This window comes from Hyla sarda, chromosome 5 (assembly GCF_029499605.1).
Source record: "Hyla sarda isolate aHylSar1 chromosome 5, aHylSar1.hap1, whole genome shotgun sequence".
Lineage (NCBI taxonomy): Eukaryota > Metazoa > Chordata > Amphibia > Anura > Hylidae > Hyla > Hyla sarda.
Genome location: NC_079193.1, coordinates 72040769 through 72063135, shown reverse-complemented (window position 1 = coordinate 72063135; position 22367 = coordinate 72040769). Strand labels below are relative to the sequence as shown.

At 42.0% G+C, this 22367-nt stretch overlaps 1 long non-coding RNA gene across 1 annotated transcript in view; it reads left to right on the top strand.

Annotated features, from left to right (window-relative positions):
- The window catches only part of LOC130272536 (uncharacterized), a 40209-nt gene extending 20080 nt beyond the window's left edge, over positions 1-20129 (top strand). Inside the window, exon 3 of the long non-coding RNA XR_008843602.1 lies at positions 19728-20129. This is a non-coding gene — a long non-coding RNA (uncharacterized LOC130272536). The remainder of the gene's footprint in view (positions 1-19727) is intronic.
- Positions 20130-22367: the final 2238 nt, after the last annotated feature.

Sequence of the window (22367 nt, the reverse complement as noted above, 5' to 3'; positions counted from 1 at the left end):
TCAGTTCATCTGACAAGAATATTTTGCGCAGTTGTACAAGATCTGTTACAATGACTATTTTAAATTGAAAGCTCTAGCAACATTTAAATTGCTTATACCTGACCGATACCTAATTCAGATTCATGGTTCTTGGCGCCGACTATTGTTTAAAATACAAAAATATGAAATAAAAAAATATTCCCAAATAAACTGAGATGGTACCCTGAGTGAGGTCAATGGGGGAGATTTATCAAAACCTGTGCAGAGGAAGAGTGGTGCAGTTGCCCATAGCAACCAATCAGATTGCTTCTTTCATTTTCCACAGGCCTCTAAAGAGGCCTGTGGAAAATGAAAGAAGCAATCTGATTGGTTGCTATGGGCAACTGCACCACTCTTCCTCTGCACAGGTTTTGATAAATCTCCCCCAATGACTTTAGATTGTTATACAAAATAATGAAAAATGTAAAAAAAAAATTATATTTCTATAATTTCATGATAAATATTGCAGTACTTTGGTTTTAAATGGGAAGAAAGGCCAGGTCCGTGCAGGGGGCCAAGGAGATCACATAATAAACTGAAACAGAACAACAGAAAAAAATACATTTTTAATCAAGTCAAATGGTCTTTATTAATACAAAAAAAAAGATTAAAAATCCTATGACCAGTTTCGGCTAAAAAGGAATATACGGTACATACAAAGGCAGAATCATGTGTCTGTGGTGTATAAACAAAGCCTTAATATTCCACAAAGACGAGAGTTTAAGGACTCTACGCAGTACTGTGATTTTATTTCTGGAATGATGCCTTTGCAGCAATGTTTAAGAATTCTTTTATAAAGTTTAGATATAGAGTATTGTACTATCCATGTCTATATTACAACAACTCCCCCATAATCAATACCACATCGCCCAATAGACAGTGCCCCCCAAAAATATTGGCAAAATATGATGCAAGAGTGCTCCATAAAGATTGCCCATGACTACATAAAGAGTGACCACACAAAATAGTGTCAGTACGCCCCATAAATAATGTCCAATAAACATTGATAGCCAAAGAGTTTACCCATTAACAATATCAGCCATTGTAAAGGTGTTACCATATGTGAGGAGTCCAAACAGTGTGGGTGTTGCTATGAGCTGACAGATTCCCTTTAAATAAAATAATATAATTTATAAAACTCAACCCACTCCAGCATCTCTGCAAACATGTGGTTACTAACATATCATTTCTTCACCCGACACTCCTCTCTTTCAGTAGAAGTCGGTACTAGTCCTTCTTTCATCTGGACCACATTGTTTTGTCATATCTTAGTTTGTAAGCAATTGCGTATGGTTATACATAATGGTCCAGTCCAGTGAGTGGGTGTCTTGAACCCATCTAGGGTTATACGAAAATATGGCATACTTATTGTACTTTTTAAAGGGGTATTCCAGGAAAAAACTTTTTTTTATTTTTATATATATATATATATCAACTGTCTTCAGAAAGTTAAACAGATTTGTAATTGACTTCTATTAAAAAATCTTAATCCTTCCAATAATTATCAGCTGCTGAAGTTGAGTTGCTGTTTTCTGTCAGGCAACAGTGCTCTCTGCTGACATCTCTGCTTGTCTCGGGAACTGCACAGAGTAGAAGAGTTTTGGTATGGGGATTTGCTTCTACTTTGGACAGTTCCAGAGACACGTGTCATCAGAGAGCACTTAGACAGAAAAGAACAACTCAACTGAGGCAGCTTAAAAGTATTGAAAGGATTAAGATTTTTTAATAGAAGTCAATTACAAATCTGTTTAACTTTCTGAAGCCAGTTGATATATATATATATAAAAAAAAGTTTTTTCCTGGATAACTCTTTAAGTGGTTTTAATTTTTTAAAGTTTGTTGGTCCATGTTATATTGATGTATTACACCAATTAGTCCTCTTAGTTGGTCTTACTTTATAGACTGTGAGTGAAGGCAGCTATAAGCATCAGTGCAATCGCAGTCAATGATGGACATTGGCGATCCTACCGATATCCGTTATTAACCCCTTAAGTGCCGTGATCACAGCACTAAGAGCTGCAATGACTTTCCCCCTGCCTGATCAGTTTAAGTGCCCCCCCCCCTCCACGCCCACCAAGAGGTCCCCTAACCTGCTCCATCAGGAGATTGCCAATAACACTGAGTAATGCTAGTAAAAGCTAATGATTGCTAAAGTACCCTATGGGCATTAAGTGTAGATAAAATAATACAAAATTATGTTTTTTTAAATATAAAAAAAAAAGTTCCTCCTCTAATATAAGTGTGAAAATGTACAGACTATTACAACATAATGTCATATGGGGAATAGTGTAATGTTTAAAACTTTTGGTCACATCATATATAAGGAAAAAATTCATAAAAGGTGTGTAAATATGTATTGAAATAAATTAAATATTCGAACGAATCCCCCCAAAAGTTAGAAAATTGTGTTTTTCAGTTCCCCCTTCCCAAAATAATATCGTATTTTGCTTCGCCGTAGAAAAAAAACATAAATGCTAAAATTTTAATTGGCTGTGCTCTCAAGGCCAAACCCGCTTTGTCCTTAAGGGGTTAATAAAGGTGTAATTATTTTTGTGATCATATTGTCTCTTTTTTGGGAGGAGCAGTTTATATTATACATGACAAAAACCTACATAGTATGACCACCAATGCATGAAAATAGTTTAACCAAGGCAAAGGAAGCAAAAGCAATATCAACCTACAATAACCTTACCCTTAAATTGAAGAAAAAATAAGCACACATTATATTCCAAAAAATACATTTAATTAAATATACACATGATAATACAGGAACAACAACAACAGAATCCCACCCCTAAAAACATAGACAGAATTAAAAACATGCAGTGGGGGAACACTGAGTATATAAATAATGTATAAGTAGTATAGGCCCACAACGGATACCTATAAGGTATCTCCCTATGTGCAATATAGTAAACTGTGGCAACACTAGATAGTCAATTACTAGATAAATCGTTGGTACCAGATGAAGTGCAGATGTGCATATATGCAAAGTATAATGGCCCAGATTTATCAATGAATGTCTACAGTAAAGCAATTTTCCTACATTTATTTGGGTGGTGGGTTTGACTAGCGTGCATCTTATTTATCAAGAAGGTGCAGCAGGATGATGAATTTTGCGCAGTTCTGCTGTGGTGGGAAAAGCTCTACCACATACACTTTTTCTAGACGCTTGTGAGGGAGGGAAGTACTTTTCCAGGTCCTGAATTTGGCAGGTTAGGTGTCTTTACTTACTTTCACAGAGCTGCCGGGACATTTTTATTTGCATTTTAGATGCTAGAATCAAATTTGATTGCGGTGTCTAAGGGGTTAAAGCCGGGAATCACCGTGATCGGTAATGTCTGGCATTAGAGATGGGTCCTGGATCACCCAGCTATGACCCGCGCTCAGCTCCTGAGTGCGTCATAGAAGGGGAGTGGGACGCTGTCGTCCACAAAAGGTTAAAGGTTGAATTGCGGAAGGTAGAAGTGATTCTCACGCCTACTGGTAGGTGGTTTAGCTTTGCGCCTAAAAAAGTACCATTGCGCACAAAATAGCAACTTTTGACAAAAGTTGCAAATGATAAATACGTGACCACTGCATGGTCAAAAAGAAAAAGTTCTACGGGTAGGCAAAAAGAGTGAAACTGTGTATATCAAAAGACGCATAAAAGTCGCTAAATATGCTGCTTGCGCCTGAACTGCGCCAAAACATAGACAAAAAAATTCTCTAAAAGCAACGATAAATCTCCCCCACAATTCTTAAGCATGTGCCAATATAAATGATATTAGAGAAACTTACACCACACTAGTATGCAAATAACAAATAATAATGCTCAATAGGAAGTGATACCAACCACAGAAAGTAGCGTGACTTACTTCGTTGTTCCCCCACCTCACACTCCAACACGTTTTGCCCCGCTTCGTCCGGAAGTGATATATTATACATGAGCAAGAGCTCAGAAAGGGCACTGTCCAGAGCAGGAGAGGTTTGCTATGGGGATTCGTTCCTGCTCTGGACAGTTCCTGACATGGACAGAGGTGTCAGCAGAGAGCAGTGTGGTCAGGCAGAAAATAGATTAAAAAGAAGAGAACTTCCCCTGTAGTGTACAGCAGCTGATAAGTACTGGAGGGATTACGATTTTTTAATAGAAGTCATTTACAAATCTGTTTAACTTTCTGGCGCCAGTTTTTTTGTTTTTGTTTTAAAAGTACCCCTTTAATAACCACATTTTGAAAGGGTGTGGATTCTAATTAACCCTTTTAACCCCTTAAGGACACAGCCCATTTTCACTTTAAGGACCCGAGCACATCTGAACACTGTCACTTTAAACATTAATAACTCTGGGAAGCTTTTACTTTTCATTCTGATTCCGAGATAGTTTTTTTCAAAAATTCAAAAAGAAAAGAGCTTCCTGTGTAGCATACAGCAGCCAATAAGCACTGGCTGGATTAAGATTCTCAAACAGAAGCAATCTACAGATCTTTTTGGCACCAGTTGATCTGAAAACATCCTTTTTTTATGTTAGTGGTAAATTTTTGCCGATACTTGCATAATTTCTTGGTGAAAAATTCCAAAATTTGATGAAAAATGTGAAAATTTTGCATTTTTGTAACTTTGAAACTCTCTGCTTATAAGAAAAATGGACATCTTCCTTAAATTATATATTGATTGACATATACAATATGTCTACTTTATGCTTGTATCATGTTTTAACTTTTGGAAGACATCAGAGGGCTTCAAAGTTCAGCAGCAATTTTCCAATTTTTCACTATATTTTCTAAATTGGAATTTTTCATGGACCTGTTCAGTTTTGAAGTGGATTTGAAGGGCCTTCATATTAGAAATACCCCACAAATCACCCCATTATAAAAACTACACCCCTCAAAGTATTCAAAATGACATTCAGTAAGTGTGTTAACCCTTTAGGTGTTTCACAGGAATAGCAGCAAAGTGAAGGGAATTCAAAATCTTCATTTTTTTACACTGGAATGTTCTTGTAGACCCAGTTTTTGAATTTTTACAAGGGGTAAAAGGAGAGAAATCCCCCCAAAAAGGAAATACCTGATATATGTATATAAAGTGTTCGGTGGGCGCAGTAAAGGGCTTAGAACGGACAATGGGATTTTGGAGAGGGAGTTTTTCTGAAATGGTTTTTGCGGGGCATGTCACATTTAGAAAGCCCCTATGGTGCCAGAACAGCAAAAAAACAAACAAAAAACCTCACATGGCATACTATTTTGGAAACTACACCCCTCAAGGAACATAACAAGGGGTACAGTGAGCCTTAACACCCCACAGGTGTATGACAACTTTTCGTTAAAGTTGGATGTGTAAATGAATTTTCTTTTCACTAAAATGTTGGTTTCCCCCCAAATTGTACATTTTTACAAGGGGTAATAGGAGAAAATACCCCCCAAAATTTGTAACCCAATGTCTTCTGAGTATGGATATACCCCATGTGTGGACATCAAGTGCACTGCGGGCGCACTACAATGCTCAGAAGAGAAGGAGTCAGATTTGGCTTTTGGAAAGCAAATTTTGCTGAAATTGTTTTTTTTTGGGGGGGAGGGGAATGTTGCATTTAGGAAGCCCCTAAGGTGCCAGAACAGCAAAAAAAAACACATGGCATACTATTTTGGAAACTACACCCCTCAAGGAATGTAACAAGGGGTACAGTGAGCCTTAATACCCCACAGGTGTTTGACGGCTTTTCGTTAAAGTTGGACGTGTAAACGATTTTATTTCTTTCACTAAAATGCTAGTTTTTCCCCAAATTTTACATTTTTACAAGGGGTAAGAGGATAAAATGCCCCCCAAAATGTGTAATCCCATCTCTTCTGAGTATGGAAATACCTCATGTGTGGATGTCAAGTGCACTGCGGGTGCACTACAATGCTCAGAAGAGAAGGAGTCACATTTGCAAATTTCGCTGAAATGGAGGGGGCATTTCGCATTTAGGAAGCCCCTATGGTGCCAGAACAGCAAAAAAAAAAAACCCTTGGCATACATATTTGGAAACTACGCCCTTCAAGGAACGTGACAAGGGGCACAGTGAGCCTTAATACCCCACAGGTGTTTGATAAAAGTAGGATGTGAAAAGGAAAAATTGATTATTTCCACTAAAATGCTGGGGTTACTCCAAATTTGTCATTTTCACAAGTGGTAACAGGAAAAAATGTCACCGTTAATTTGTAAATACATTTCTTTGGAGTAAGGACATACCTCATATTGGGATGTAAACAGCTCTGCGGGTGCACACTAGGTCCCGGAAGAGCAGGAGCGCAGTCAAAAGCCTTGAGCATTTACATGGAGCAAGGACAGCAGGACCCCCCCATAAGGAACATTGGGTACACTAAGTTATTAAAGTGGGGTACAGTGGGCCGTAAAAGGATGAAATAGGCTATGTTCCCAGAATGTTGACCCAGAGCATAGCCAAAACTAAAAAATATGCCCACCCCAAACCCTATGCTCTGAATCATCATTCTGGGAATCTGATGTGTGTGGCCGTCCCTAACCTGTTGCCTCAAATGCGCACCCCGCTCAGGTGGAGAGAGAGCGCTGCGCATTTGAGGTAACATAAAAAAGTCCCTGATGATAGCGACTCAGTGACCCTTGACCCATTTTTGGAAAAAATACCCCCAGAGGTTTTATCAGGTTTTTTTTTTTTTTTTGTTTTCTTGTTTTTTTTTTTTTTATGAAAGATGTTTTGGGCAATTTAGTAGTTTATGGGATTAAAATTTGGAATGTACTCTGGACTTGGTACATTGGGGTAAAATTATGGGAAATTAAAATGAATAGGGAAAATTTTGTACTGCATGGAAGTGTGATACTCCCTGAAGCAGTTTTTAATGCAGAGGCCTGGATGATCGGGGCAAGTGTCACATTTCTGTGTTGGGGGTTGCGGGGAAGTGTGTAGTGTATGTGTAACTTATTTATAACGGTATGTGATTAGAAATCACACACCGTTATAAAAAAAAAAAAACGCTGCGGCCCCAAAAAAAATAAGGGGGGGGGGGAAATGCAGCACCCTGAAACCCTAATAGGGCCAGGGTCATGCTGCAAAATCTGTGGCAACCCTTGAGGACCTATTAGGGGGTCAGGTGGGGGGAATAAAAATATTTTTTCTGAGAGAAGGGGACATTAACCCCTCCTCTGCTGGCTGCTATTGGTCGGATGATCATCTGACCTATAGCAGTGCTCCTGGGGAGGTGACAGGATCGCCACCTCCCCCCAGCAGCAGGAGATGTTTGGCGGTGTATAGTACACCGCCGATCACCTTCTAATTCCGGGTCATTGGGTCACACGTGACCCGTATGACCGGAATCGCTGCAGATCGCCGGTGTGAATTCACCTGCGATCTGCGTCAATCGCCAACGTGGGGGTTCTCAGGACACCCCTCAACGTTGTCACGGGATGCCTGCTAAATGATTTCAGCAGGCATCCCGTTATGGTCCCCGCCACGTGGCGGGTACCGAAATTCCCACAGGCGTACAGGTACGCCCTGGGTCCTTAAGTCCCAGGGAGCCAGGGCGTAACTGTATGCCCTAGGTCATTTAAGGGGTTAAAGATGCCTGTCATGTAGAGAACCACTGTTCTATCATATTGGAATGCCTAGACTACAGTGAATCTCAGAAAACACCTTTGGGGCCCTACTACATACGGCGAGTATTGGCCGAACAGGGATTATACTACCCTTAGGCCATGTTCAAAAGATAGAATTTCCATTTGAAATTCTGCACATGAATTCTGCACGGACATTCCGGTGCAGCAGAGTCCCATTGATTTCAATAGGATTCTGCTGCACTGTGCACAGGACAGAATTTCCATGGCAGATGTTTCTGGCATGGAAATCTCGAACCAGGAGTCCGCAGAAAGAATAGATTACTAATGTCTAAATGTCTCATTTTTTCTGCCGAGTCCGCATGGAAATGCATTGCCGTCTATGAGACGGTTCATAGAGAAAGAATCTTAGCGCTGTTGTGGATGTAGCATTACTATGCCTGGATTGTGGATGTAGCATTACTATGCCATGGTTAGATTAGTTGATCTGTAAATAAAGTACCAATACTGGCTTTAGGCCACAAAAAATTTATGCTTTGTTCCCACCTGGCAGCTTTTTAGAATATCTGCTATTGCAGTTTTTGAGTCAATGCCAGAAGTGGATCCATAAGGAAGGAGAAGTATAAGTCCTTCCTTTATATTTCCTATTCCTTTTGAATACATTTCTGGCTTCGGCTGAAAAACTGCAGTGACAGTATTCCAAAAAAACTGACTTTAAAGTTTTGGGACAGAAAGTATAGTACATATTTTAGTACTTATTTTTATTACCCTATCCCTAGCAAAGTAAAGAACTTTTCTTCAAGATTAACAGTATCTCACATAATAATAATAATAATAATAACAACAACAAAAATTATTATTATATCTACTGCTGTAATAATTAAAATAATCTTTAGCTTTTAAGAATATATCCATTTTATTTTTCTATTTGTTTTTCATGTTAATATTCGATTTTCCTATTAGCTCATACTGTTATCTGTGAACAGTATTGACTGCATATATAAATATATATATATATATATCAGAAGGCTGGATTGTGAGTCGCTCACCTTGTGCACGCCCACCTCACCACCTGTGCCGCAGACCGGCCGGTACCGCCTCCGGCTACTCACTTGTAAAGGAAAGAACAAGGTCCGGCACTAGGTTGGTTGCAGGTAACAACTTCTTATTTCTTTATTTGAAGATTCTCGTCTCCTAAGGAAACTTTTACATTCGACTGTTGTGATGCTCCTCAGGTTCTGTTATATGAATGGCGGCTCTGTACGGCCGCAGTAGGCCTGGCGTTGGAAAACTGCCGGTGGGTGCTCATCTCCCGCGCTCTCCTCTGCACATATATATATATATATATATACACACACATATATATATATATATACATGTATTTGCAAACAAGAAAATTCACTTGCACTCACCGGTCTACTGGAAGTCTGTGTTACGGATGATCCGTTGTACGGATGATCCGTTGTGCGCTTCTTCCGGCCGGAAGAAGCGCACGGCTGTGTGCGAAAACGGCTGTTAGCCTTTAAGCACCCTCAACCAGCGTTCTCCCAGCTCAATGGATCATCCATAACACAGACTTCCACTAGCCCGGTGAGTGCAAGTGAATTTTCTTGTTTGCAAGTATACCATTGTCTACTACTTTAGATCACTTAGCACCCCGGCAGGAAAAGGAAATAATAGCAGCTACGGCCACTGACACCGCTATTACCCTCCTATATTCAGTAGTACATCACACAAAAGGACATTAAAGCAGTGCCCTCCAATTTTTTTATTATAAATATATATATATATATATATATATATATACACACACATATCTGCAGGACATATTTTCACATTGCAGTCGTAGTAATCTTAGCTTCACGGATGACTTTTGCTCATGTAAAAATATACTGATATCTGAGAGCGTTTATCCTTGGTTTACGTCTTAGTTTATGTCTGCTTGAAGTATTAAGTTATACATACAGAAGTATAATGATTTATGTTGACTCAATACACCTACTTGTACAAATGAAACCTCAATCATGCAATGACACAAACTCACCAGAGAGGTCAGTATAAGGAAAGCTTCTGACAAATGCAGAAACCCTCGAGCCTCCAGCTTCCAGGCAGTACTATTTGTGTTGTCAATATTGTAAGGAAAGCTTTTGGCTGCTTAGTTTCATGCAAGTGAAGAGACTTTCCTTAGTGTATTAGTGGTGGAGGGTTAAGTTTAGCCTCTCGGTGCTATTACAAAACTGTCTTGCATCACTGGGGATGTGATGTATGAGGACAGATGCTCCTGACAGCAGTAAAACTAACAGATCTACACTGGCTGACTGCATGAAGACTTCCCAACTGACCTCAAAGTAACTTTAGGCTTCTTCTGTAATACCATTATGATCTGCCTTTACTAGTTCATAGAAACTTTTCATTCGACCAATGGTGTTTTCTTGCCCATGTCTTCACACATAGCTAGGGGGGCATTCGAAATTTCAGCAACCGGTTTTCCTGTCTTCTCACTGGGGAGCAGACAAGAGAGAAAAAGAAAAAGCGATACGCGCCCCCTGGTGAAGTACGTCACAGTAATATGCGGGAGGTAACTGGAAAACCACTTACCAGATGGTGTTGCGCTCAGAGCACAACACCTCAGAAGACGTCTAGATAGAGATGTGGAGCCTGCAGCCTCAGCTCGTCTGGTCTTTAGCTCCGCTGTGCCGATAGAAAAGCAATATAGTTTAAAAAAAAAAAAAAAGAGCTTTTTCTGGGCGCTGGTTCTCCAAATTAGGCAGTGGGACACGGTTTCATGTCCAAAAGATATTTATTGCACTAAAACAACGCGTTTCCGGTCCGGACTAGACCCTTCCTCAGGTAAGCACCTGATGAAGTGTCCTGTCCGGACCGGAAACGCATTATTTTAGTGCAATAAATATCTTTTGGACATGAAACTGTGTCCCACTGCCAATTTTGGAGAACCAGCACCCAGAAAAAGCTCAAGTTTTCTTTTTTACTATATTCTCACTGGGGAGGACTGCCTGAATCCCACCTACAGCGAGTGAAATAAGTATTGAACATGTCACCATTTTACTCACTAAATACTGTTTCTTTGAGACAACATTACTTACTAATTGCAGGTCTTTTTGAAGCTCTCCATAAATGTCCTTGGGGTGTCAGGAGTGAGAACCAGGATGCTCAGCTGATCAACTTAAAGGGGTGCTCTGGTGGAAAACATATATATATATATATATATATATATATATTTAAAGCAACTGGTGCCAGAAAGTTAAACAGATTTGTAAATTACTCCTATTAAAAAATCTTAATCCTTCCAGTATATCAGCTGCAGTATACTACAGAGGAAGTTATTTTCTTTTTGTGTTTCTTTCCAGTCTGACCACAGTGCTCTCTGCTGACACCCCTGTCTGTATCAGGAACTGTCCAGAGCAGGAGAGGTTTGCTATGGGCATTTGTTCCTGCTCTGTACAGTTCCTGACATGAACAGATGTGTCAGCAGAGAGCACTGTGGTCAGACAGAAAAGAAATTCAAAAAGGAAAGAACTTTCCCTGTAGTATACAGCAGCTGATAAGAACTGGAAGGATTAAGATTTTTTAATAGAAGTAATTTACAAATCTCACAGCATAAGAACAACCTCGGCACTGCAGACACACCTCAGGAATCAATTAGAAAGCAGCTGATTCCTACACCGGCTTAACAGTCCGCAGCAGAGCGGTGCAACACAGGTCTGAAGCAAAGTCTGAACACACTCCAAGGAGAAGAAAAAGAGACCATGGCACTCACCAAGGATGCTTCAAACGACTTTAATCACCGGGTGACACTGCAGGGAGACAACGGAAAGAACGAACAGGACCAGTTGAAGCGTCAGAGTACGTGAAACAGTTCCGTTGTCCAGAAGCACCCCTGTTCGTTCTTTCCGTTGTCTCCCTGCAGTGTCACCCGGTGATTAAAGTCGTTTGAAGCATCCTTGGTGAGTGCCACAGTCTCTTTTTCTTCTCCTTGGAGTGTAATTTACAGATCTGTTTAACTTTCAGGCGCCAGAATTTTATTTATTTTTTTACACCCTTTAATCTTCACATTTTGAAAGGATGTACATTCTGATGAAAGAGAGCCATCAAAAATATCCGAGCCTCATACAGGCAAATGGTCAAAGCCCGAAACTGTCTATATCATTAATGAATCTTCATTTTCATGGGGCAGTAAAAAACAGAATAATAACCGGTACCTGCAAAAAGAAGGGAACTGTACTGGGAACTAAGTTTGCATCTTATTGCCCATTAAAAAAATACTTTTCCCTTTATAAATGAAACTTCATAGCTCTCGTGTACCAATTGTAGGTAATGGTTGGATTAAAGTCCAGCAATGAGTATTGGCTGCTGGTTTTCCTGGGCCCCAGACAACACCACCACTAGTATCACCATGTTCTGCACCCCCCTCGTCCTCAGTTGTACAGAAAATACAAGCCATAAAGGGGGTGGTGCATGAAGGGGTTGTTAAGCTGGTCATATACTTTTATTAACTCTTAAATGAACTGCTATGTATAGGAGACATACATTTTTCCCAATCTCCATATACAGATGAATGTTCAGCACGGCTGAAGGTTCATGTGTTCTCTATGGGGAGGGGTAAGCCACAGCAATAGTGGGTTCTGACGCCTTTAGTTGTACGGGCACTTTTCAAGCCTGCCTAATGAAATGAGAATGATATATCTCCTGAACAGAGCCACTGATACAGGTAAAATGTTTGCCCAAAATTTAGCCTAGCATAATCTTAATGACTAGTCTTCTATTTTATTTTTTATTTTTTAAAGAAACAGAAACAAATTGATAGCTGTCAAATATGTTCTTCTCTATCCTGTATTCTTCACGTGACAAACTGCATTCTGACACACCATGGTGGATGTTAATAAAGCATGACTGGGTAAAGCAGCCATAACACAAACGCTTGTAGAGTCAACACAGGACAAGAATCTATAGAGTGTAGAATTCTGCTTTTTGTTGTTTTATAACTACATTAAAGGGGTACTCCTCTGCTCAGCGTTTGGAACAAAACAGTTCCGAAGGCTGGAGCCGGGCACTTATGATGTCATAGCCCCGCCCTCTCATGATGTCATGACCCACCCCCTCGATGCAAGTCTATGGGAGGGGGCATGACGGCTTTCACACCCCCTCCCATAGACTGGCATTGAGGGGGTGGGACATGACATCATGAGTGGGTGGGGCTATGACGTCACGAGCTCCCGCCTCCAGCCTTCGGAACTGTTTTGTTCCAAACGCTGAGCAGCGGAGTACCCCTTTAACTGTATCCTTGGAAAGGATCCTTTGATAATAAGTAATGTGTCCTGACAGCTATTGATTCAGCCTAGCAGTTCCTATTTGTTTAATATGTAGGTCATTGGATTGAGCTAAAACTCCTGTAGCACCGGCTCTAGCTGCAGGTAACTCCATACTTCTTTTAACCACTTTGACTTCCAGCGCTCAAACCTGCATGGTATATTTATTTCAATTAAATTCTCCCCTGGAATATTTTGCCTTCTCTACCACCTCGGGATTGTTTAATGGATCTAAACAGTTATTTTTATGTAAGCAATAATGATCAATCAGAAAGGCATTTTATGTTTTTATTGACATGTTGGATTAATGGGCTCTCAAGGCAAAGCTATGCAGGGCAGGCATTAGGACAGAGGAAGTGCCTTGTCTGCACTTCACAAATGCCTGGGAAGCAGCATAATGTGTTCACAGAACTCTATAGGTACCTATCAGTTGCTCTCTGCAAATGATGATCAATAATGTGCCTTTACATAAGAGGAGTGCAATGTATTTTTTATCTTTTCTTGAAGACAGGAATGTTTGTGTTTTTCCATAAAAAATAGCATAAAGCATCTTTAGAATACTGTACAAGGGTGCAAATACAGTCTGTCAGCAGCAATTCTACCATAAAGACTTGGGGCTTTAGGATGTAAGCAGCTGAGCAGTAGGTCGTGGGATAACCTGCGACCAATGCTTATGTAAAAGTGATATCCCGAGAACTTCAGAATTTTAACCCCTTAAAGGGGGTACTCCACCCCTAGACATCTTATCCCCTATCCAAAGGATAGGGGATCAGATGTCAGATCGCGGGGGTCCCGCCACTGGGGACCCCCGCAATATAGCATGCGGCACCCACCTGTTTCTTGTCCCCAAGCGCTGGAGGGTCTGGGTCGTGACCATGGGAACGGAAGTCTGTGACATCACGACTCGGCCCCCGTGTGACGTCACGCCCCGTCCCCTCAATGCAAGTTTATGGGAGGGGGCGTGACGGCCGTCACGCCCCCTCCCATAGACTTGCATTGAGGGACAAGAAACAGGTGGGTGCCGCATGCTATATTGCGGGGGTCCCCAGCGGTGGGACCCCCGTGATCAGACATCTTATCCCCTATCCTTTGGATAGGGGATAAGATGTCTAGAGGTGGAGTACCCCTTTAAGGACACAGCCCATTTTATTCTTTCATTTTTGTTTTTTCCTCCTCGCCTTCTAAAAGTCATAACTCTTTTATATTTTCATCCACAGCCCATAGGAGGGCTTGTTTTTATGTGCGACCAGTTGTCCTTTGTAATGACTGATCACTTATTTTACCATAAATGTATGGCGCAACCCAAAAAATATTATTTGTGTGGGGAAATGTAAAAATAACCGCAATTTTGGGAGGTCTCGTTTTCGTGCTGTACACTGTACGGTAAAAAATTACATGTTTTATTTATTTTGTGGGTCAATACGATTAAAATGATACCCATGACTACATTCTTTTCTATTATTGTACCGCTAAAAAAAATCGCAAACTTTTTAAAGGGGTACTCCGGTGGAAAACTTTTTTTTTTTAAATCAACTGGTGCCAGAAAGTTAAACAGATTTGTAAATTACTTCTATTAAAAAATCTTAATCCTTGCAGTACTTATTAGCTGCTGAATACTACAGAGGAAATTCTTTTATTTTTGGAACACAGAGCTCTCTGCTGACATCATGAGCCCAGTGCTCTCTGCTGACATCTCTGGCCATTTTAAGAACTGTCCAGAGTAGGAGACAATCCCCATAGCAAACATATGCTGTTCTGGACAGTTCCTAAATGGAGATGTCAGCAGAGAGCATTTGATTGCTAATACTGTTCAGTGCTATGCATGGGGCATAGCACTGAACAGTATTATCGGAGATATTCTGCTCTGGTCTGTTCAATTTCAGACCAGAGCAGAAGACCCCAGGAGATGAATGGACGCAGGTGAGGGGACCTCCGTCCGCCATTATAGATGATCGGATCCGCCGCGGGCGAACCGATCATCCATTTAAACATTTGCATTGCTGCAGATGCCATGATCTGTATTAATCACGGCATCTGAGGGGTTAATGGTGGACATCAGCACAATCGCTGAGAGAAGCCGGGACCTGCCATGCATGATGCGAGCTCCAGTGCTCGTGTCATGTATAGAACGTAAATGAACATCCTGGTGCGTTAAGTACCAGGGTATCAGGACGTACATTTACGTCCTATGTCATTAAGGGGTTAATGACATAGGACGTACCTAGTCTGGCACCAGCACTGCGTCCATTCTCTTCTTGGCATGCCCAACAGCTTCCCTGGTCATCAGCCCTGTCCATTGCAGGGCTTTTCGTCAATAAGTGATGTGTGGGCCCATCTATCAGGAAATAGGAGCACCAGACAAATCAACTTAGCGCTGGTGTTCACACCTTCCAGAGGTGGATTGCGAACCTGTGCCCATGATAGAGGTTTATTTTGATCACTAGCTTCTGATAATCTGACCTGACCTGTGTACCCGATTCCTGCATTCAACCTGACTACCCTTTGTTTGCTGATTTAAAGGGGTACTCCACCCCTAGACATCTTATCGCCTATCCAAAGGATGGGGATAAGATGTCTGATTGCTGGGGTCCCGCCGCTGGGGAACCCCGTAATATAGCACGCAGCACCCACCTGTTCCTGCTTCGGAAGCGCTGGACATCACGCCCCGCCCCCTCAATGCAAGTCTTTGGGAGGGGGCGTGACGGCACCCCGCGCAAATGCCCAGGGGGATCATTAGACCCCCCCATGTCGGCGAATTCACACCAGCGATTTGCGACGATTTGCGCCAGAAAATAAGGGGGATCAAGGTTTTCCAAGACACCCTTGATCCCCTTGAAGGGATAGGAGTGAGGTGGCAGGGGTGCCACCCCTCCTATCCCTGATATTGGTCGTCTATAAGGGATGACCAATAGCAGATCGGGGCGGGGGGGTAAACCTTCGGTTTCCCCGTTCTGCCCACCCACAATAGGCGGGGCAGAATGGGGAAACTGAGGAGGACCACGGGGATCGGCGGCAGAAGAGGACGGTGATGCGGCTCCCTGGATCCTACGGAGGCCAGTGAGTTGCCTGGCAACATCTGGAGGGCTACAGTTTGAGACCACTATACAGTGGTCTCTAAACTGTAGTCCTCCATAAGTTGCAAAACTACAACTCCCAGCATGCCCAGACAGCTGTTTGCTGTTTGGGCATGCTGGGATTTGCAGTTTTGCAACAGCTGGATGGTCACAGTTTGGAGATCACTGTGTAGTGATCTCTAAACTGTGGCCCTCTAGATCTTGCAAAACTACAACTCCTAGCATGCCAATCAGCAGTTTGCTGTTGGGCATGCTGTGATTTGTAGTTTTGCAACATCTGTGGGCGTAAAATGCTCTGCGGGTGCAAAACAAGGCTCAGGAGTGAGAGCGCACCATGTACATTTGAGGCCTAAATTGGTGATTTGCACAGGGGTGGCTGATTTTACAGTCAGAAGCACTGACATAAGCGCAAAAAAATAAATACCCACATGTTAACCCATTTTGGAAACTACACCCCTCACGGAACATAACAAGGGGTACAGTTAGCTTTAACACCCCACTGGTATTTTTTTCATTAAAATGCTGGTGTTACCCAACCTTTTTCATTTTCACAAGAGAAAATAGGAAAAAAGCTCCCCAAAATTTGTAACCCCATTTCTTCTGAGTAAGAACATACCCCATATGTGGATGTAAAGTGCTCTGCTGGCACACTACAATGCTCAGAAGAGAAGAATCGCCATTGAGCTTTTGGAGAGAAAATTTGTCCAGAATTGAAGGTCACGTGTGTTTACAAAGCCCCCATAGTGCCTGAACAATGGACCTCCCCCACATGTGACCCCATTTTGGAAACTACACCCCTCATGTAATGTAATAAGGGGTACAGTGAGCATTTACGCCCCACAGGTGTCTGACAGATTTTTGGAACAGTGGTCTGTGAAAATGAAAAATTTTATTTTTCATTTGCACAGCCCACTGTTCCAGAGATCTGTCAAACACCAGTGGGGTGTAATTACTCACTGCACCCCTTATTACATTTTGTGAGGGGTGTAGTTTCCAAAATGCGGTCACATATGGGGGGGGGGTCCACTGTTCTGGCACCACGGGGGGCTTTGTAAACACACATGGCCCCTGACTTCCATTCCAAACAAATTCTCTTCCCAAAAGCTCAATGGCGCTCCTCCTCTTCTGAGCATTGTAGTGTGCCAACAGAGGACTTGATGTCCACACATGCGTATTTACATCAGAAGAAATGGGGTTACAAATTTTGGGGGTAATTTTCTCCAATTACCCCATGTAAAAATGTAAAATTTGGGGAAAAAACAGCATTTAAGTTAAAAAAAAAATTTTCATTTACACATCCAACTTTAGCAAAAAGTTGTCAAACACCTGTGAGGTGTTAAGGCTCTCTGTACCCCTTGTTACGTTCCTTGAGGGGTGTAGTTTCCAAAATAGTATGCCATGTGTTTTTTTTTTTACTGTTCTTGCACCATAGGGGCTTCCTAAATGCGACATGCCCCCCAAAAACCATTTCAGCAAAATTTGCTTTCCAAAAGCCAAATGTGGCTCCTCTTCTGAGCATTGTAGTTCGCCCGCAGAGCATTTTACGTCCTAACATGGGGTATTTGCATACTCAGAAGAGATGGGGTTACACATTTTAGGGGGCATTTTCTTCCATTACCCTTTGTAAAAATTGTAAATTTGGGGAAAAAACTGCACTTTAGGCAAAAAACTTTTTTTTCATTTACACATCCGAATTTAACGAAAAGTCGTCAAACACCTGTGGGGTATTAAGGCTCACTGGACCCCTTGAAACTTGCCTTCAGGGGTGTAGTTTCTAAAATGGTATGCCATGTTGGGGGTTTTCTGTTGTTCTGGCACCATAGGGGCTTCCTAAATGTGACATGCCCCCCAAAAACCATTTCAGAAAAACTCACTCTCCAAAATCCCATTGTCGCTCCTTCCCTTCTGAGCCCTCTACTGCACCCGCCGAACACTTGACATACACATATGAGGTATTTCCTTACTCGAGAGAAATTGTGTTACAAATTTTGTGAGGATTTTCTCCTTTTACCTTGTAAAAATTCAAAAACTGGGTCTACAAGAACATGCGATTTTAAAAAATAAAGATTTTGAATTTTCTCCTTCACTTTGCTGCTATTCCTGTAAAACACCTAAAGGGTTAACACACTTACTGAATGTCATTTTGAATACTTTGATGGGTGCAGTTTTTATTATGAGATCATTTATGGGGTATTTCTAATAAGAAAGCCCTTCAAATGCACTTAAAACCAGTACTGGTCCCTGAAAAATTCCGATTTTGAAAATTTTGTGAAAAATTGGAAAATTGCTGCTGAACTTTGAAGCCCTCTGATGTCTTCCAAAAGTAAAAACATGGCAACTTTATGATGCAAACATGAAGTAGACATATTGTATTTGTGAATCAAAATATAATTTATTTGGAATGTCTATTTTCCTTACAAGCATAGAGCTTCAAAGTTAGAAAAATGCTAAATTTTCTATTTTTCATTAAAAAAATTGAATTTTTCACGAAGAAATGATGCAAGTATCGACAAAATTTTTACCACTAACATAAAGTAGAATGTGTCACAAATAACAATTCTCGGAATCAGAATAAAAAGTAAAAACATCCCAGAGTTATTAATGCTTAAAGTGACAGTGGTCAGATGTGCAAAAAACTCTCTAGTCCTACAGTGAAAACTGTCTTGGTCCTTAAGGGGTTACAGTCCAGGAATGGAAAAAAGAGACAATTTCTTTCAAAGACCGATCCCTGTCTGTCTCCAGGTTGGGTGTGGTTCTGCAGCTCAGTTCCATTGAAGTGAATACAGCCAAGTTGTAATATCACACCCAAAGTGGAGACAGACAGGGAGTGGTCTTTGAAGGAAAATAGGTCTGTTTTTCAATTCCTGGACAACCCCTTTAATGCTTTCAGCCCTTCAGCACAGGGAGGGTATATAAGGCCTCTTCAGGTGCTGCTCTGGCCTGGATATTTCACCTTTAGTCTGACCATGTTTCTTTATGTGAATCCTTACTCATTTGGCTCACGTAATAAGAATACAAAGCTTCTGCATGGGAGAGTCACACATTTGACTACGTCTACAAAAGTACAAGTACAAGAATGCACCCAAAGTCAAAATGATCTGCTAAAACATAGTTCACAGAGGGACTCTGAGCTGCACCACTCCTCCACTGTATCACTGCAGTAAGGGTGCTTTCACACTACATTTGTAGTGTACGGTTGCTGGATCCAGTTGGGAGGGGCGAAAACCGTCCCGAACGCTGACTCCGGTTGTCTCATTTTTGCCCCGTATACAGTTTTCTGGCCGGACCTAAAACCGTTATATACCACGGTTCTAGGTCCGGTCAGAAAACAGTATTCGGGGAAAAATGAGGCAACCGGAGTCAGCGTTAGACTCCGGTCGGCTCATTGAAAGGAATGGGGTTCGGGCTGGATCCGGCTGGGATACGGGTGCAGCCGGTTTTCGCCCCTCCCAACCGGATCCAGCAACCGTACACTACAATCGTAGTGTGAAAGCACCCTAAGTGTCATCAATGTCTATGTGCCTGGCTGGTATTGTGAATTGGCCCTATTGTAACCCCCCATTGGGGCTCAGTAACCAGCGTTAACCTTTCTATTGACTTGCAATGGAGTTCATCTGCAGGCTAAGGGATACTTCATCAAAAATCAACACAACTCAGGAAATAGAGTTGTAATGCCACTTACTGGAGCCATTATTTATCACTTTGTTAAATGATCTTTACTTGATTTGCTTTGTGGCATTCTGAAAATATCTTTGCTATTTTGCAGCGTTCAGCTGACACCAGGAGGGACTGACAAGCTTTGGAGATTTGACAGAGACCCACATGTCAGGGTTGAAATGTTGCTTCACGTCACTGTACGTTGTTGCAATAAACAAGACTAATTTATAAGAATGCTGGACGTCGTACTCTTTGTCAATTGAACTTCTGGATTGGGTCCATCTGGCTGATATTCCAGGCATTTTGTGGTTTACAGCAGGCAATGCGGTCCCAAACGTCTTCTTGATTTTGACCTAGAGGAGGGGTTGTGACATTCTGTCCCTGACTACTTCCATGTTATAATAACAGATTTGTTAGGTTATAATAACATACGGCCGTAAATCATCTGCAGCATGAGTGACATTTATACAGAGATCCATCAGGACACAAGAAGGTGGAGCAGCCAGTTCACATTCCTGAAGAGACACATTACTAATGTTTGCTTGTACAACACTGTGTTACACTTGAACCTTCGCTTTGTTACACAGGAGAAGAGATAACTCACTAAAACTTGAACTTGTATCACTTATAACAATACCAATTCTCATTGCCCACCAGTCCATTCGCTTAAAGGGGTACTCCACTGGCCAGCGTTTGGAACATTTAGTTCCAAACGCTGTGTGTGCACTGTGGGGGTTGACCACGCCCCCTTGGGATGTCACGCCACGTCCCCTCAATGCAAGTCTATGGGAGGGGGCGTGATCAGCCCCCGCAGCGCGCATAGAACCTTCAGAACTAAATGTTCCGAATGCTGGCCAGTGGAGTACCCCTTTAAGTGAACTTGGATAAACAGGCCACCAACAGACCTCAGGGCTGCCATTTGCTTAGTAACAGCTGGTTGCTGAACTCCACAGTCCAAATCAACCCGACAAATGGCTGCCAGAGTCTCCCTGTCTCTTTAGCAGCTGCTTGGCTGATGTACAAGTATTCTCAGTTAGGCACTGCTGCACAGTAGTAAAGGTGCCCGTACATCGTAGACTAAAGTCAGCCACAATTGCCGGCCAAGTTTGGCCAACTCTCCACCAACAGATATGTCAGTGGAGAGAAGGATTAGGTGGGTTGGATTTTTGAAACCCGTCCCTATTGTTCTGGAATTGTTTGACTGCACCTAAATCTTTTACTCCACCGGTTGTTTGGGGGTACGCAAATGCGCTAACAAATACCGGCCATGCACTAGCCAATATTTTTCAGCGCTGTACTGTAAGGGAGCTGCATGGTTGCCAGGGAGATGTTGTGCGGAGGTGCCACACAGCGCAGGCGGACGTCACACGTCAATCCAAGGACAGGCCACACGGGACCGCAGGAGGACTGGTAAAGTGAAAAAAAAGTTAAATATATGGGTATGGGACGGAGGGAGGGTTTTTGTATGTTTAAATATATATATGCCTTTTGTCCGTGGGTACCCCTCACGCGTAAATTTCGCGGACATACTTTCATCCTTTGGGAGTACAGTCGCCAAAAAGTTGAGAACCACTGCTCTAGGGCTTCAGCATCAGGCTCTACGTGGGCCCACCTTCACACTTTACATCTCCTCCTCCTCCAAGCTGGCAATAATAAGTTACACCCATACTGCATTTAATACAATGTGGCAATTATATAGTGGCATGGCAAACAGTGACACAGAACATTCCGAGAGTAATAGATACAATTTCATCAAAGGGGGAGATATGTAGATGACTTCACACTGTAAACTCTTTAAATAGTTCCTTTCACCTGTGCTGATGTTTCTGGAGGTACTGCGCTTCCAGTACATACAGTGCTGCCGGTTGTTGGCTGGGTAGACTGGGTTAGCGCCAGGTTTATGTTTGTTTTGGCTGTCATTCTCTGTAACTCAGCAGCTCTGCACATTGTAAGAGGATGGAGAACTGTACTCCGTGTACTGTACATTAGGATGTAGTGACAAGAAGGGTGAACAGAAAAGCTCTCTCTCTCTTGGTACATAAGTTACTATAAGATGTCATGATAACATGGGGGTCACTGTTGTGTTTACGAGTATGACTGTATGATGGAAGGATGCTACAAATAAGAAAACCTGTCATTTCAGGTAACTTTTCAGAATAAGTGTGTGTACATGAGGATTAGCAATATTTCTGGCCATTATATAACTTGTATATGGTATTTTCACTGGTTTTCTCCACAGCAGGCTCATCTTAACTTTTCTGTTTCCTCTCAGGTAGTGGGTGAAGACTATCTGCTATGGTGTCTACCATACACTGTGCAAACCACACAGGTTTCTCTCTATAGTACAACTTAAGAAACAACAACAGCATGTAAAACATTATACAGCTTTAATAAGCGATTTCAGCTGTGAATCAAACATTGGGGTGCCATCTAAGCTACTCACCATAAGGTCCCGTAGCCTCTGGCTCTTCCTTTATCGCCTTTTTCCCTTCTCGGGTGACCTCTGCGGCCACTGGTGTCATTTCATACAGCATCACCATTTATGTCCGGGCTACTCAGTGTACAGGATACGGGACTCCTGTATTTGAAAGGAGTCTCTGCTACTATATGTATATTCTGTGGCACCCGACCCCAAGGAAAATATGTACAGGAGCAAGGACTCCTTTCAAAGTCAGCAGCCCCTTCTCCTGTACACCAAGTAGCGAGACATACACTGTATGCCGTACCACTAATTTAACAAGCTTTGGTG